Source organism: Pleurodeles waltl, chromosome 8, assembly GCF_031143425.1.
Source record: "Pleurodeles waltl isolate 20211129_DDA chromosome 8, aPleWal1.hap1.20221129, whole genome shotgun sequence".
Lineage (NCBI taxonomy): Eukaryota > Metazoa > Chordata > Amphibia > Caudata > Salamandridae > Pleurodeles > Pleurodeles waltl.
The window spans coordinates 544,210,861-544,226,802 of NC_090447.1; positions in this window are offsets into that span (position 1 = coordinate 544,210,861).

Genomic DNA, 15,942 nt, shown 5'->3' on the forward strand with positions numbered 1-15,942 from the left:
TGGGCCGCTTCATCAGCCAAAGTGTTTTCAATAATGTATACTCCTACACCAGGTGACCCAATGTATGGACTACATGACCATCAAGTAGCTTATCCTTAAAATCAGCCACCCCACTAACAGAATTCTGTGTTCTCCTTTGAGTCTCTGAACCCATTCAGCTGCCAATGATTGAGATAATCATTTTAAGAATGGACACAGTAGTATGAATCACACACTATCATTGTAAGGTGTCTTGGATCCGTATGTTCCAATGGCAGGATGAGGGCTTTGAGTTCAGCCAATTGTGCTGTGCTGTCCACTAGGTTCTGCGTGTAGGTATTGTGAAGGTGGAATACACCATCCTTCATCACTCCGCTGACAGCTGCGCAAGCGGTTGAGTATTGATGTTTTGTGCCTATAGGTGATTGTGCTGAACAATCAGTGGAAATTACAGTTTGATATCTGTCAAGTGGCAAGATGTTAAGAGGTGTGGGGTACTCCTGTTCATATTGGAGAAAATCTTGTGTCTGATGTTTTGGGTCAAAGATGTAATCAACATCAGTGGCAGTCAGGGATGTTGCCCATTGAATCCAATGTGGATTTCATGATTTAGCGTTAGGAACACTTGTTTGGTGATGGCCTCTAAGGCTGGCACCGGGATAACAGCAATAATGCGTTTCCCTTGGGCAAGTGGTATCTCCTTGATGACAACCATATGTACAACAGTTAGAATTTTTATGTGGGTGCAAAGCATTGTTCTGCATTGGAGTATAAATGTGATTTAAATGACACCTTGTTGCCTTTGTTAATGGTGAGATAAGTGAACCCAATAGCACCAGCAATTATTCGGAAGACCAAATTTGTTTTATGACCAGTGTGTAAGTGTTTTGCTTCTACCATGTCTTGCTATCCTCTAAGGATGCAGGTATGTTCAATTGCCCAGTGTCTGTTTAAGAAATCTGGGAGTATTAAATTAGAGTGGCTTGATGCATTGTGGTTGCGGTATAGCACTGGTGCTTCCGCCAAAGCTCAGTCCACACCATTGGCTTTTTTAACTGCTTCTGGAACAAGATCTGAGAAAGAAGGCAACATTACATCTTCCCCATGTGGGAGCTTATGGGCGTATTGGGGAGGCCAGTCTCTTTAGGCCAATAGGCTATAAAAAAGAAGTTTATCCCAGAAGATTACACTAATGGTGTGCTCTGTCTCCCTCAGTTTGGATATTTAAATCATAAACCCTTTCAGGTGGGAGAACGCGCCCGTCCGCAATGTCGACAGCAATAAAGTTGATAGTTACTGTCACATCGAGATGATCTTTCAGACTCTGGTGATATATTGTGACTTCTGCCGCGCTGCCCAGCAGTGTCACTGCCCATGGATGTTCTTTAGCAATGTTCTCAAGTTTGCTGGTATTTTTAATAGAAAATGTTGCCACTTTTTTCTTTTTAAATTGTGGCTTTTGTTGTGGGGACTTGTCTTCTTTCTTGTCTGAAGACCACTGTAAGTCTTTCTTCTGTTTCACGTAGTCAGTACATTGCTCTGACCGGCCCACTCTCTCGCTACGTCCATCCAATGTGTCCTGAAAGGAACAAGAGGGATGTGAATCAGTATCTCTGTAAGGAGCTTTTATATTTTCTCTGTTTCTGAGATAAGTTCTCCTTACAGAGTTCCCGGAGTGTGGAGAGTCTGCTCTCTGACTTTGAATGTCTTTGTTTTGTTTTTGCTTATCCCAGTGCTTTTTAGAACCCTCCTGTGCTTGTTTGGTACCTTTCTTGGAGGGTGGCGGGGGGGTTCTCTGAATTTCAAGCTTTTTCAGCTTGGCTCCCAAACTATCCAATCCTAGTATAGGGATCAGAAATAATTTTCAGTGAATGTGTCGCCTGTTCCAGGTGTGGTATCTCCCAGAGCCGCTGACGGATGGCCAACGCTAGTGCTTCCCCTTTAATATCACTGAGTATTATTGAGGAGGTTGTGTCAAGGGCTGGTGCAGCCCCGTGTTAGTTCTGAATTGTAACACTTCTGGTAAATTGGTAAGTGTTGGGGTACCATGTGTGGTAGTATATATTGCAGTGAAGACGGTATCCCATGTGGCACAGTCATCCAGCAAGGGAACCATTCCGAATGGCAAGCAAATTATGAGAATTATATATTCCTCCTGTGGTCCCATATGGGGAAACAACTTCTAGCTAATTCGTTTTCTGGGCATCCAGAACGGGATTTTCTCTTGTTCTGGGGGCACCGTGCCCATGATAGACTGTACTGTTTGTGGGTTAATCCCAGTAACAGTCAATTGGTATACAGAGGGTGCTGGTGTTGTGTTTAAAGTTCACCTTACGAATATAATGTTACTAGCTCATTGTAAAGATTACGCAAATTAGCTGCCTGTATGTGTTGTACACCTGGGTGTGGTGTATATGTGACAAACACTGGCCAGGTTGGTCCATCATTACCTAAGGGACATTGGGCCTCATTATGACCCTGGCGGGCGGCGGAGGCCGCCCGCCAGGATCCCGCCCTCCAAATTACCGCGCCGCGGTCAAAAGACCGCGGCGGGTATTACGAGTTTTCCCCTGGGCTGGCGGGCGGTTCCAGTTAAACCGCCTGCCAGCCCAGGGGAAAACGACCTTCCCACGAGGATGCCGGCTCGTAATCGAGCCGGCGGAGTGGGAAGGTGCGACGGGTGCTACTGCACCCGTCGCGTATTTCACTGTCTGCAAGGCAGACAGTGAAATACATTTTGGGGCCCTCTTACGGGGGCCCCTGCCGTGCCCATGCCATTGGCATGGGCACGGCAGGGGCCCCCAGGGGCCCCGCGACCCCCCCTACCGCCATCCTGTTCATGGCGGCTTTCCCGCCATGAACTGGATGGCGGTAGGGGGGGTCAGAATCCTCATGGCTGCGGAGCGCGCTCCGCAGCCATGGAGGATTCCAATGAGCAGCGGAAAGTCAGCGGGAGACCGCTGACTTTCCGCTTCTGACCGCGGCTGAACCGCCGCGGTCAGAATGCTCATTGGAGCACCGCCAGCCTGTCGGCGGTGCTCCCGTGGTCGGTGGCCCTGGCGGCCACCGGCCGCCAGGGTCAGAATGACCCTCATAATCTCACAGGTTGTGGTACATGTGGTAGGGCACCATTAAACCAGTTCTGATGTTCTTGATAAATAATTGGTATTTCAAGATGCTGGTATGCTTGGTACAGTTTGGTAGGTTTGCAACCCTGTATGCGTGAAATGTGTATGTTGTAGAGCCGTCCTCAGAAAAAGGTGACCCAGGAATGAATGTTTGTTTGGTAAGCTTCATTGGCTTCTACAATTAATGTGATATCCCTGCCCTCATCTGTAAAGCCATGCCCTATTGGATGTAGTGTTAATGCATGTCCGACATTCTCAGATATGTCTATGGCATTATCCATATTGCGAAATGCGTAGAGAGATGGAACACAAAATGGGGAGTAAAGTCCTTTTAAGAGTTTGAGCTCGAACAAACTACATCCTAATTAGGTGCTCCCTATTCAGCTGAGGAAGATTATCCCCAAGCCCAAAGATGTCTCCGTATAATGGTACATAGGGTACCTGTTGTGTGTTAGACAGAGATACTCAGGGCATCCGTAATTTAGTGCCAAAACACCATTGTTGGTGGTGCCATGTCGTAGTTGAACTCTCGCTCCTTGGCGATACTGCTAGTATAAGGATGATAGCACTTTTGTTTGTAGGCGACTAGCCCAATCCTACAACAAGTCGCAACTGTGGGCCAAACCCTTCCGGCTCATAAGCAATACCTCACCAAAAACTCAAACAGTATAAGTTAATTTATGGCAGCCTTTATGTATGGACTCAAGAGTGCGAGATCTCAGGGGAGTCGTGGTTAAACAAGAGGACCATTCTCTCACATGAGCAATAAGTCTCAGTCACACACAGGCAATAAAGGAGATGCAGTAAAGTTTCAATAGGTGTATTAGAGGGAGGATGTTTAAAGAGTATGAGTCAGCTCTCTACATAAATGGGGTACCGAGGTACATTGGGGGCAGGTCTGTGAAAGCACTTTGAGGTAGAGAGAAGGGACACTCTGGCAGCCTTATTGGATACCCAGGGGCTCACCTACTCTACCATGAAGGACACCTTACTCACCAGGTATGGTCTCACCCCAGAGCAGTACAAGAAAATGTTTAGGTCCTACAAGAAGTCAGATTGACAAACTTGATTAGAATGTGCTGATTCTTTTTGCAGAGCACTGGATGGCTGTGTGAAGGGGAGCAAGGTAACAGATTATGAGGGGCTGTACAATTTGATTGCATGGGAGCACTTGTATAGTCTTTGTTTCGCAGAGCTGCACCAGCATCTAATTGACAGGAAAGTGACTGACCCCAAGAATCTTGCCCAGGAGGCACACCGCTGTGAGAGTATCAGGGTCCACAAGAGGTATGGGGGAGACTCCATCAAGGATAGGCAGGGTTTCTATCAGAAGTTGGGGGTCAAAGCTAAACAGGGGAGTTCTCTAAAGGGCCCTATACTAGTTCCCAGGGTAAGGATTCCCATTCCCCAGGGGAAAAGAAGGCTTGGATCTCTACAGGGAAGCATGCAGAGAAGTGTCCCCAAGAGTGTTATGCATGTGGTCAGGCGGGTCACATGAGGGGGGAGGACCCCAAGTGTCCCAAGTGGACACTGGCACCCATTAGTGCACAGTCACGGGGGTTGGCCAGTGTAGCGCTTGGGGAGAAGTTGGTTCCAGGAGAAGGGTGGGAACCAGCAGAGATGACCCTGGTCTCGCAAAGGGACAGTGAGATCGGCCAGAGGACACTAGGAAGTACAGGCAGTGGGTGTCTATCAATGGCCCAAGGATGGAGGCTCTGAGAGACACAGGAGCCAGTGTGACTACTGTCAGGTGTCTCCTGGTGACTGAAGAGCAGGTGGTCCCCAATGTGTTTCACCAAGTAGCTGCTGTGGCAACTCTGAGAGCCAATACCAAGTGGCACAGGTTCCTTTTGAAAAGAAGGGGGTGTGGGAAACCCAAACCAGAAGTTCCCCCGCTCCAGGAGGAGGCTGCACTGGAGGGGGATGCCAAGGAACCTACAGGGGAGCAAGTGGCGAAACCAGGGGATATGCCTGAGCTGACCCATTGGCAGCAAGAAGGAGGTACCACCAGGAAGGAGTTCTGCGAGGCGCAGAGGACATGCCCTTCTCTTGAGGGTCTGCAACAGTAGCCTGCAGACCAGGCAGCTGGCAAGGAGTCTGAATCACATTGGATCTAATTTGAGAATGGTGACCTGTATAGTGAGCCTGGGACAGCCCAAGTGCTGGTGGTACCCGAGTGCTTCAGAACCTTCCTACTGGGTCTGGTTCATGATGTGCTTTTGGCAAGACATTTGTCGCAGGACAAAACATTTGAGAGGATTGTCACACACTTTTACTGGCCCCAAATGCGAAGGCACTCTGATGCACATTGTAGGTCTTGCCAGACAAGAGTGGGGGGGGGAGATTCATGGCTCCTTTGTAACCATACCCCATTGTGAGCACCCCTTTTGAGCAGGTAGGGGGGGACACCCTGGTCTTGGTGGATCATGCCACCGGGTACATGGAGGCTATCCTTCTGAGGTCAACAACAGCACCCGTGGTGGGCCGGGCATTGATGGGTAACTTTCCCTGCATGGGGTTCCCCAAGTAGGTGGTATCTCACCGGGTTACCAACTTCATATCAACATATATGTCTAAGTGGAAGGAGTGTGGAGTGACCTACAAGTTCACCACGCCTTACCACCCCCAAGGAAATGAGCTGATTGAAAGGTTCAACCATACCCTGAAAGGCATGATTATGGGTCTGTCTGGCTTCATGGGACGTCCTCTTGCCATGCCTTCTCTTTTCTTACAGGCAGGTACCGCAGAAGGGACTTGGCTTTAGCCCCTCTGAGCCACTGTACGGACACCCTGTAAGAGGACCTCTTAGTCTGTTGAATGAATGCTGGGAAAAAACTCCTAGTAGCCCCCCAGGAAGTATTTAGTTATCTGCTAGCCTTCAGAAACCAGACTGCGCGCTTAAGGAAACTTGCTCAGGTGAACCTGGAAGCAAGCCAGAAGGATATGAAGTGATGGTATGTCCAGAATGCCACTCTGGTTCAGTTTCAGCTTGGCAGGAAAGTGTGGGCCATGGCCCCAGTGGAGCCTTCTGCTCTACAGGACAAGTGGGCTGGGCCTTTTGAGGTTGTGAAGCACAAGAGTAATGTCACTTACCTGGTTAACTTGCAGACTCCAAGAAACCGTTTGAGAGTCCTACATGTGAACTGCCTTAAAACACATTTTGAGAGGTATGAACGGACTATGCTCTTGGCAACAGATGATAGAATGGAGGAAGAGAGTGAACCTCTTTCTGACATCCTGTCTACTAAAGAGCGAGATGAGTCTGTGGGGGGGGGGTGAGCCTCTCCCCATCACTGACCCTGGAACAGGAGAGGGTCTGTTGCCAGTTGCTGGGACAGTTTGCCTCTCTGTTTCCCCTGACCCCAGTTGTCACCCATTTGTGCACCCATGATGTGGACAATGGGGACAGTCCACCTGTGAATTATAAAATCTACAGGGTGACTGACAAGGTTAAATCCAGCATCAAGGAAGAGGTCTCCAAGATGCTACCGTTTGGGGTGATTGAGTTCTCCAGCAGTCCTTGGGCCAGCCCAGTGGTCTTGGTCCCAAAGGCTGCTGCCCCAGGTACCACCCCTGAACTTAGGTTCTGTGTTTACTTCTGTGGGCTCAACACTGTCACTAAGACTGATGTGCACTCCATCCCCAGAGCTGATGAGTTCATAGATGGGATGGGAGCTGCCCAGTACGTTTGACATAAGGTTGGAGTACTGGCAGATTGCCTTGACCGATGGGGTCAATGAGAGGTCAGCGTTTTCAGTGCCAGAGGGACACTACAAGTTCCAGGTCATGCCCTTTAGATTGAAAAAAGCCCCTCCTGTTAAGAAGTCTCAGGGACATCAAAGACTTCACCTGCCAGCCCCTGGGTTCTCTTGCTGAGGACCTGACTACTCACAAAGGCCCAGGAACTGGAGTGGGCACCTCTTGGCAAAAGTCTGACAGAGAAACAAAAAGAACCAGGCACAGCGACTCAGGATGACTCCAGAACTGGTGCCTCTGCCTACACCCGAAGCCATGCTCCCCAATGAAGTGCAACGACCAACACTGGAGGCCTGACGAAGCTGCAGCATGTCTGAAGTCCCACAATATCTTGACTTATGAGTGCCATGTCACCAGCGTCCATGTCATCCGACTCATTGATGCCTCACCTTCACTGTCTCCATAAGGAACCAACACCTCACCTCCCCGGCGTAGCAGTAAGGAACTGATGCCACAGCACTTGTGTGGCAGTATGGAACCAACACATCACCGGCTCCAGCGACACCCCTCCCCGACTCTGTTCCACGTATTTGACTCTGCCTCAGTTCTAACGACTCAGTACGACTCAGTTACCGCACTGCACCCCCGCAAATGACATATGACTTTTGGGGACGACTCCATCACAACGTCGTGATAGCAACAGTTGGAACTATTGTGTTTTAAAAGTTTTTTATTGGGATTTAATCTTTTAAAATTCATATCTTTGCTTGTGTATTTTGGATTTTTTGTCATTTTGGTCTTGTGTTACTTAGCTAAATATTGGCTATTTTCCTAAACTGGTGTGCTGACAATTTGTAATGTTCTCACTCAGTTACTGTGTGTGGGTACAAACAGTTAACACATTGCCCCCGAGATAATCCTGAATGTTCATGCCAAGCTACCACGGGGGTGAGCAGGGTTATCTTAGGAGTGTGACTCCCTTACCCTTACTAGATTGAGGGTCCTGTGATGCTATTGATTAAGTTTGACCAATGACTTTGTGTTTCACCACTGCGCATATTAGTTGCTCAATGTTCACCAGTAGCACGTTGTATGTTTTGTTCAGTTCAGCCGCCTATTGGCTTTGACATTGCATTCCTATTGGCTTTGACATGCTGTATTCAGTTTAGCTGCCTATTGTCTTTGACATGATATTAGACATTACATTTTGTATTCAGCTTAGCTGTCTATTGGCTTTGACATGATATTAGACATTGCATTTTGTATTCAGCTAAGCTTCCTATTGGCTTTGACATGATATTAGACATTACATTTTGTATTCAGCTCAGCTGCCTATTAGCTTTGACATGACATTGCATTTGATATTTAGGTTAGCTGCCTATTGCCTTTAACGTGGAGTTAGACATTGCAGTTGAGAATCCAAGCTGTATTTTACCAAGCTGTGTTTTTCCACAAGATGAACCAAGCTGTTTTCTTCTCACACTAGACTAGACCTGATAAGAGAGAGTACATTTGGTGCTTACCTTTCTGCTCAAGCTTGGGAAGAGGAGCAGTCTAGGAGATCTGGCCAGTCTCCAAAGGCTTGCATAGTTTTCCCGAGTCTGAGAGGAGGGGGCACGCTTTTGTAACAGATGACACGGGCTTCAGAGAATTAGATTCGAATCTGCCTGATTTCAGGCTGGAACTTGGTGCCAGTTGCCAGTCTCCCATGTGGGTAGATAATCTCTTTCTCGCAGTTGACCGGAGTCATCAACTTGCAGACCCCAGAAAGATGAAGCTGTAAATAGTTTCTCACACGGTGAAGTATTTGTTTTGCTTTGCATTCAATATCTTATAAATATAACCTGCTGTGTATATTGCAACTGAGATATATTTTGTTTTAATGCTGTGACTACTTTTGTGCTTGAAATCTATTAATTCGTCTTTCACGAACTTGTGGGTGGGGAAGAATTAACAACAATAAAAGTCTTCTTTGAACTCAGAAGTGCATTCTTGATATGTTCTGTAAGCTCTGATTACGAGATAAGAAGGAAAGCAGAACAGGTCCCTACTTGGATAGGGCACAAACTGACTGCCAACTAGAGACCCCAGTTCTAACAAGTACTATACAATTAGTTCAGTTATGAATAACACATTGATCCAGTTTGAGTTTTGTGTAACAAAGATTGTCTCTTTATACATAAGTTACATTTAAAAAGAAAAGAATCCATCTACAACTGACTAGTACCCTGTTATGAGAATATGGATTATTAGTTGAAGTGCATAGTAGTCCTCTTCCTGTAATGAGGACACTATCGGGGTCATTATGACCCTGGCGGTCAGGGTTAATATGGCGGTAGTACAGCCAACAGGCTGGCCGTACATACTGCCATATTATGAGATTGCTGCAGCCAACCTGCCACTTCTCCACTTATACCACCATGACGGTATGAACTGCCGGGCCGGAGATGTCTATCTCCAGCCCGGCGGCCCACAGAGTACTGCCCATGGCATTATGAGCCGGCCTACCACCATGGTTTCCTTGTAAAAACATGGTGGTAGGCCCCACCGGTGACAGGGTATTCCTTTCTGTCACTTGTATGCCGCTCCCCTACCCCCCACTCACCTGATGCCCCCCCTCCATCCAAACTCACCCCCCACATACACAAACTAACCCCCTACACTAACACCCCCCCACCCTCTCCGATCCACATACAACCCTATACACGCACACACCACACAACTGACCCCTATAGCCAAACACGCACACATCACGCCCTCCCCCAGTCACAGCGCCCCACACCCCCCTCCCCGCATACACGCACGGACACACACACGCACCACGCATACACCCATTCACTAACACTGCCCTACACACATTCATTTACACACACTGCATACACGCATTCTTAGACATACTGACACACATTCTTACACAATCACACTGACATGTACTCACTTCACCATTCTTATATGCATTCACTCACGCATACAACCACACAAACTACACAACACAGGGATGCATTCACACACACACACACACTCAACACATCCACCCTCCCACGCCCCTCCCCTGTCAGATGCCAGACTTACCTTGTCCAGCAAGGAGGTTGTCCAGCACGGAACAGGAAGGTTCACTGCTACCGCCAGGCCGTATTAATTGTCATAATACGGCTGGCGGCATTCAACTGGTGTGGTGGTTCTGGTAGTAGCAGCTCCAGCTTACCACCGTCCACCAGCATGATCACTGCCGGATTTACCCCCTTCTTGTGGCAGACGTCCGGCAGTGATCATAATAGGGCAGACAGATGGTTACCTCCAATGCCAAAATAACCACCTGTATCTCTCTAGGTCCAGTTAGGTCTCAAAAATCTAAAGCCGTGGTAGCTGTAGCACAGCGCAGACACGCTTGACTTAGGAGAAATGTGTAAAGCATTTATAAGTACTAAAACAGTTACAAATACCAAAACTAAACACAAGAAAAATCCCACATCAATTTATAAAAACTAGTATAAATTGTAATCTTGAAATAGACACAAAAATGACAAAAATATGATGTAGGGAGCTGAAGGTATGATTTTTTTTGTTAAGTTTAGGTGCTTTTTGCACCAAAAAGTGTGAGGCTCCAACCTTGGGTGTCTGGTCGCGCTAGGCGAAAGTCAAAGTTAAGGATGAATGTAATGGAGTGCAGGTCGGAAACAAGGACGAGGTTCATCCTGCTGAAAAGTTTACCTTCTGACCTAGTTATTGTTCCAGAAGAATATCTTATTAACTTGATTATGGACAGGTTCGGCTGAAGCTGCATCTGAAGAGGGAATTGGTGCTGTGATAAATCTGGTGTGCAAGGCCTCTGTGGGAGCCTCAGTTTTAGCATGAAGTTTGTGGTTCATGATTGTTGACTTTGGGAAAAAGAGCGGGTGACGTTTTAAGTCTGTGTCCAAGAAGGTTTGTCTGAAGTATACAAAAAAGTAATGGATGGAATCCTATAATCAGTCTCAGCCATTAGTAATTACTCGGGTCACATTCTAGTCCATCATTATTTTGCTCACTATGCCGTTTCAGTTTGAACCCTGTCATATACAAATTAGTCTTGACCCTGCTCCAGTCAAAACAATCCAGCCCGAACTGCCACGCCAGGTCCACCCTGACCCAGAACACAAGTAGTACAGGATTGGTTTCACCCTTCTTAGGGCTTATCAGCCAGGTATATCTAAGTTCCAGTTGCATAGTGTGCATAGAACCCACATCTGGGCATACCTGTCCCACTTAGGGTGCCACACTGAAGTGTACAAAAAATGTTGGATAGAATGTTTGAATTAATCTTAGCCACTGGTAATTACTTGCATCACATTCCAGTCCATGATTATTTTGCACACCATGCCACTTCAGTTTGGACACAGTCATATGCAAATCAGTCTTCACCCTGCTCTGTTGTGAACAGACCGCCCAAAACTGTCAGGCCAGTTCTTCCTTGAACCAGAACACATGCAACTTAGGACTGGTTTCACCGTTTTCAGGGCTCATGTGCTGGGTACAGCTTGGTTAGAGTGACAGAGTGTTTTCTCTGAACCAGATCTCCAATAAGGACAGTACACATATAAGTGCTGTAAACATTTATTTTCTGGATGGGCTGGAAAAAGTACTGACCTGACTCTGTGGCAAGCTGACCAGATATATTAATATTATTGAGTTCTGTCAATGATCAGGCATGAAGGGGGTTTCAATAATTTTCCCTATGGGTGTTGGAGATAGCTCGGAACATAGGTCTCCTACAATTCCAGCAGTCTTTTTCACCCAATTTTCCTCATGCCTGATCCGAGATTACCTGATCTCCTCAGTGTCATGACCACAACAATAATTTTCTCCTGAATTCCCTGCCTTATTTTTTTCTTGGTAGCCACATGTACAGATAGAACTGGTTTGTCAGGTAGTTTATTATTGCTTGCTACACATTTCTCTATTGGGTATCCAATTCTATTTCTAAAAACTTCCCCTTTTTCTTGCTTGCACCTATATCTTTGTGGAACTCCCAGCTGGTCATGACTCACTTCAGTTAGGCAACTCCTACATATCTTCCTACAGAGCTTACCTCACCAGCGATGTGCTCTTGCAAAGGATTCCCTTGTCTTCTCATCAGTCCCAGCCAGATGCCACTTTTACCATTAATGATACCCAATTTGGTGATGTTTACCAATACACAAACTGAAAATCAGTATATTACAAAAGCAAGTTGTAAAGAATGGCACATTGATATTGTTGGGTTGGTACATATAAAATTGCGATTCAGTACATTTTGCAATTAACCAACGGGAAAAAAAACAATGTTCATATATAGTGCACCATGGTCTGTTATTTTATTGCAGTTTGACCGACCCAGCTTGTTTCTTCATGACTGGCACAGTGGTAAAAATTTTATTGTTTCACATTCTTTTTATGTAAGTTTGCAGTTTTATATAGTGTGAACCAGACTGTGGAGTGACAGAGTGCCTTCCACATGAAAAATATTGCATTACTTAAATATCTGTCTTACTCGGTTTTCCAGGTCTGTCTATACCTACAGTTACTTACTCTGTATACATTCCTTATTTCCCCTTGTTTAGTGTTTTTGTTAATTATTCTCATTAGATTACCAGTGTGGTGGTTCTGCAGTGACACATTGTTGCCGGCTTACATAAGTTTAGCACTCACCCAGTTATCCATGCGTGCATTCTGTGACTAATTCTATAATCAATGCACGCACCCAATCATCCTTCCACTGATTCATGCTGACATTTATCCTGCCATACACACACAAACTCGCCAACCACTAGAGAACCGCTTACATGAGAAAAGGACCCATTATTTTTTCTTAAATAATTTCCACTTTCCACAACAGCGTACAATGTTTTAGTCTCAATATCCTACAATGATCAAGCAGCGGGTCTCCTGTCTAATCTTCACAATTTCTATTTCGTTTTTGTGATTTTGGTGACAGGGCTGGACTGGGAACCCAAAGCAGCTCTGGCAAATGTCAGGCCAGCCCCTAAGATGCCTAGCACCCTTGCCTGGCCACTATAATAGTGTTTGGAGAGGTCCCCTCCGCCCGCCCCCCCCCAGAAAATTCTGGAAACAAATGGCAAAAAACATGCATTCTAAACACATCTTTTATATATTCAATTGTGTTTGTTTTTAAAGCACAGAAAATGATGACTTTGCAGTGCACCACGAGATGACAATCTTCATTTTGGGGAGTGGGTCTTCAATGATTCCCTCACCATCACCCTTTAACAGTGCCTCTTATCTCTCCATAGCCCCCTCTCTTACATGTATTTGATTTGTTTTATAGCACCTCTCTTACCAGCATGGGGTGTTGGAGCACTTCACATCACTCACACACATACATACTATTAGAAATGGGGTTTCTGGTTGGCTAAGGTATGCACCTAAGCCAGGCAGAACCCACCCACTCTAGTCAGGGCAAGAGAGTGACACGTCCAAGATAACCCCTGCTCACCCCCTTGGTAGCTTGGCAGGAGCAGTCAGGCCTAACCCGGAGGCAATGTGCAAAGCGTTTGCACAACACACACAACACACACAACACACGTGATGCAAGATGTACACCACAAAGTAAACGCAACCCTGAGCTATGTAAAAATAAACTGTATTGAGCAAAACATAATTAGACCAACATTACACGTCCGGAATACTCCGCTATCTTAGCAGTTGTCAGAACGTTACACAAGTTACTAATACCCTGTAGGAATAAGCAGTAGTCACATTAGAACATGTAAGTACTCAGAATTCTGCAACATAAGTAGTAGTCAGGAGTCACAGGAAATGTATGCACTTGTCATGACTACCTCGTAAATATCCATAAAAGGAACATTAGAGAACTTATATAAGTCATAAAAAAGTCTATCAGCATGTCATGCCCATAAAAGAAACATCAGCACACGTATATAGCGTCATAAAAATAGGTAGGTAACATATAAACCCTCCAAGGTCCATACTAAGCTCACAGAGCAAATATATCCTCAAAAGTACATGGTTTTATGAGGAAAAGGCACTCCTAGTGCCCCGAAGATGAGCATGGGGGCCCCCGGCGCTCCTATGCGTGAAACGTGGGCCACGCAGTGCTTTTGGGTGAGAAGGGTGGTCTGCACCCTCTCTACTGCAGAAAACAGGCCCCTCCTGGGGCCCGCGATCTCTGTGGGGGTAGGGCAAGCCCAAACACCACCAAGGGCCCAAAGATGACCAAGTAGAGCCCCCAGCGAGGCTCCTGCCCCACCCGCGAGCGTCAGGGAGAATGGCAAAGAAGTTGCAGCCCTGCTCTCCTTTCAGGGGCTGCAATAATCCTGTGGGACTCCCACATGGCGCCCTTCTCCCCTTCCTCAGCGGGGATCAGCAGCCTGCGACTGCGTCCTCGGGGTTGGGCTACCTATTGGGAGGCACGGCTCCTTTCTTCTGTGTCAGGCCGGGCCACGGTGGTGATGCACCAGAAACAGGTGCCGGTGTGTGTCCTGTGGGCGCTTCTGAGAGCGCGTTTCACCCTGAGGCACAGAAGGAGCGCGCTTGCTCCTGTTTACTAATCCAGGGTGCCCCGGGTGGCCCAGGGGCAGCGCAGCACTCACGCTTCAAGGAATGCAGCCTCCCGGGCTGCAATGGTGATTCTGGCAGCAACGCCCTCATGGGCACCAAGCCACCTGAAGAAACCCGGGTCGTGGGGTGTTTTTGTTGGTGGCAAGAAGCGCTCTCCAGCACTTGGGGGGGGGGGGTTAGTATCAAGTAAAGCACTTTCCCAAGTGCTTCCCATCGGGGATCAACAAAGCTTGAGCACTCCTCGTGCTCTGGAAAATAACAGGGGTAGGGGCCACAGAACCCTGCTCCTGGAGACAGAGGGGAGAGTATCACAGGGGTACCAGACCCAAACAGAGGTCAGCACAAGGGATGTAGATGTGGCAGTTCCTCCTAGTGACCAGGCAGGTCACGGGTCAGCACAGCAGCAGCAGTCCAAGGTGGTTTCCTGGTGAGTCCATTCACCAGCGTCCTGTGTCCAGTTTCAAGTCCCAAGAATGTCTAAATTGTGGGGAAAATTCCCCTGTACTTATACTAAGTTTACAGTGTGTTTTACAAGAAGGACGGGGGGGTCCAACCCATTACCACTGGTTCTGGGAGTGCCCTTACTGTCCTCCAGCACAGGCTCTAAACATCAGTGGGGGTAAACAACCCTATTGTGCAAGGCCAGGGCACAGCCTTTACAAATGTGGTTGTGCCCCGCCTCTCCCTTCTCTCGGCCCAGGAAGACTAAACAATATGTAGATACACCTCTGTGACACCTCCACCCTCCCTGTGTACAGGTTGTCTGAAAAGTATGCACAAAGCCCCAACTGTCAGTCTGCCCAGATGTGGATTGGAAGCAAGCTACAAAAACACCAGAGTCATAAGCACAGATAAATGCGCACTTTCTAGAAGTGGCATTTCTGTAATAGTAATAAAAAATACACCTACGCCAGTAAGCAGCATTACCTATCACTATCACAACCATACCAAACATGCCTACGCTATCCCTCATAAGTCAGACAATACCCCTTACACATAAGGCAGGGCATTTCTAATGCAATCCTATGAGAAGGCAGCACTCACAGCAGTGAGACACAAAGGTAGGCTGTTTGTCACTACCAGGACATGCCACGGAACATGGCACATGTCCTGCCTTCTACATACATGGCACCCTGCCCATAGGGCTAGCTACGGCATACCTGAGGGGTGACTTACATGTAGTAAAAGGGGAGTTCTGGGCCTGGCAAGTAAATTTTAGATACAAGGTCCCTGTGGCAGAAAACTGCGCACACAGGCCCTGCGCTAGCAGGCCTGAGATAGGTTTTAAAGGCTACTTCAGTGGGTGGTGCAAGCAGCACTGCAGGTCCACTAGTAGCATTCAATTTACAGGCCCTGGGTATAGGGATGCCAATTTACAAGGGACCTATAGGCAAATTAAATATGCCAATAAGGTATAAGCCAATCATACCAATTTTACAAGGGAGAGCACATGCACTTTAGCACTGGTTAGCAGTGAAAAAGTGCTCAGTCATAACGTCAGCCAACAAAGGTCAGAAAAAATAAGGAGGCAAAAGGCAAGGGGAATGACCCTGGAAAAGGGCCAGGTCCAACACATACATAC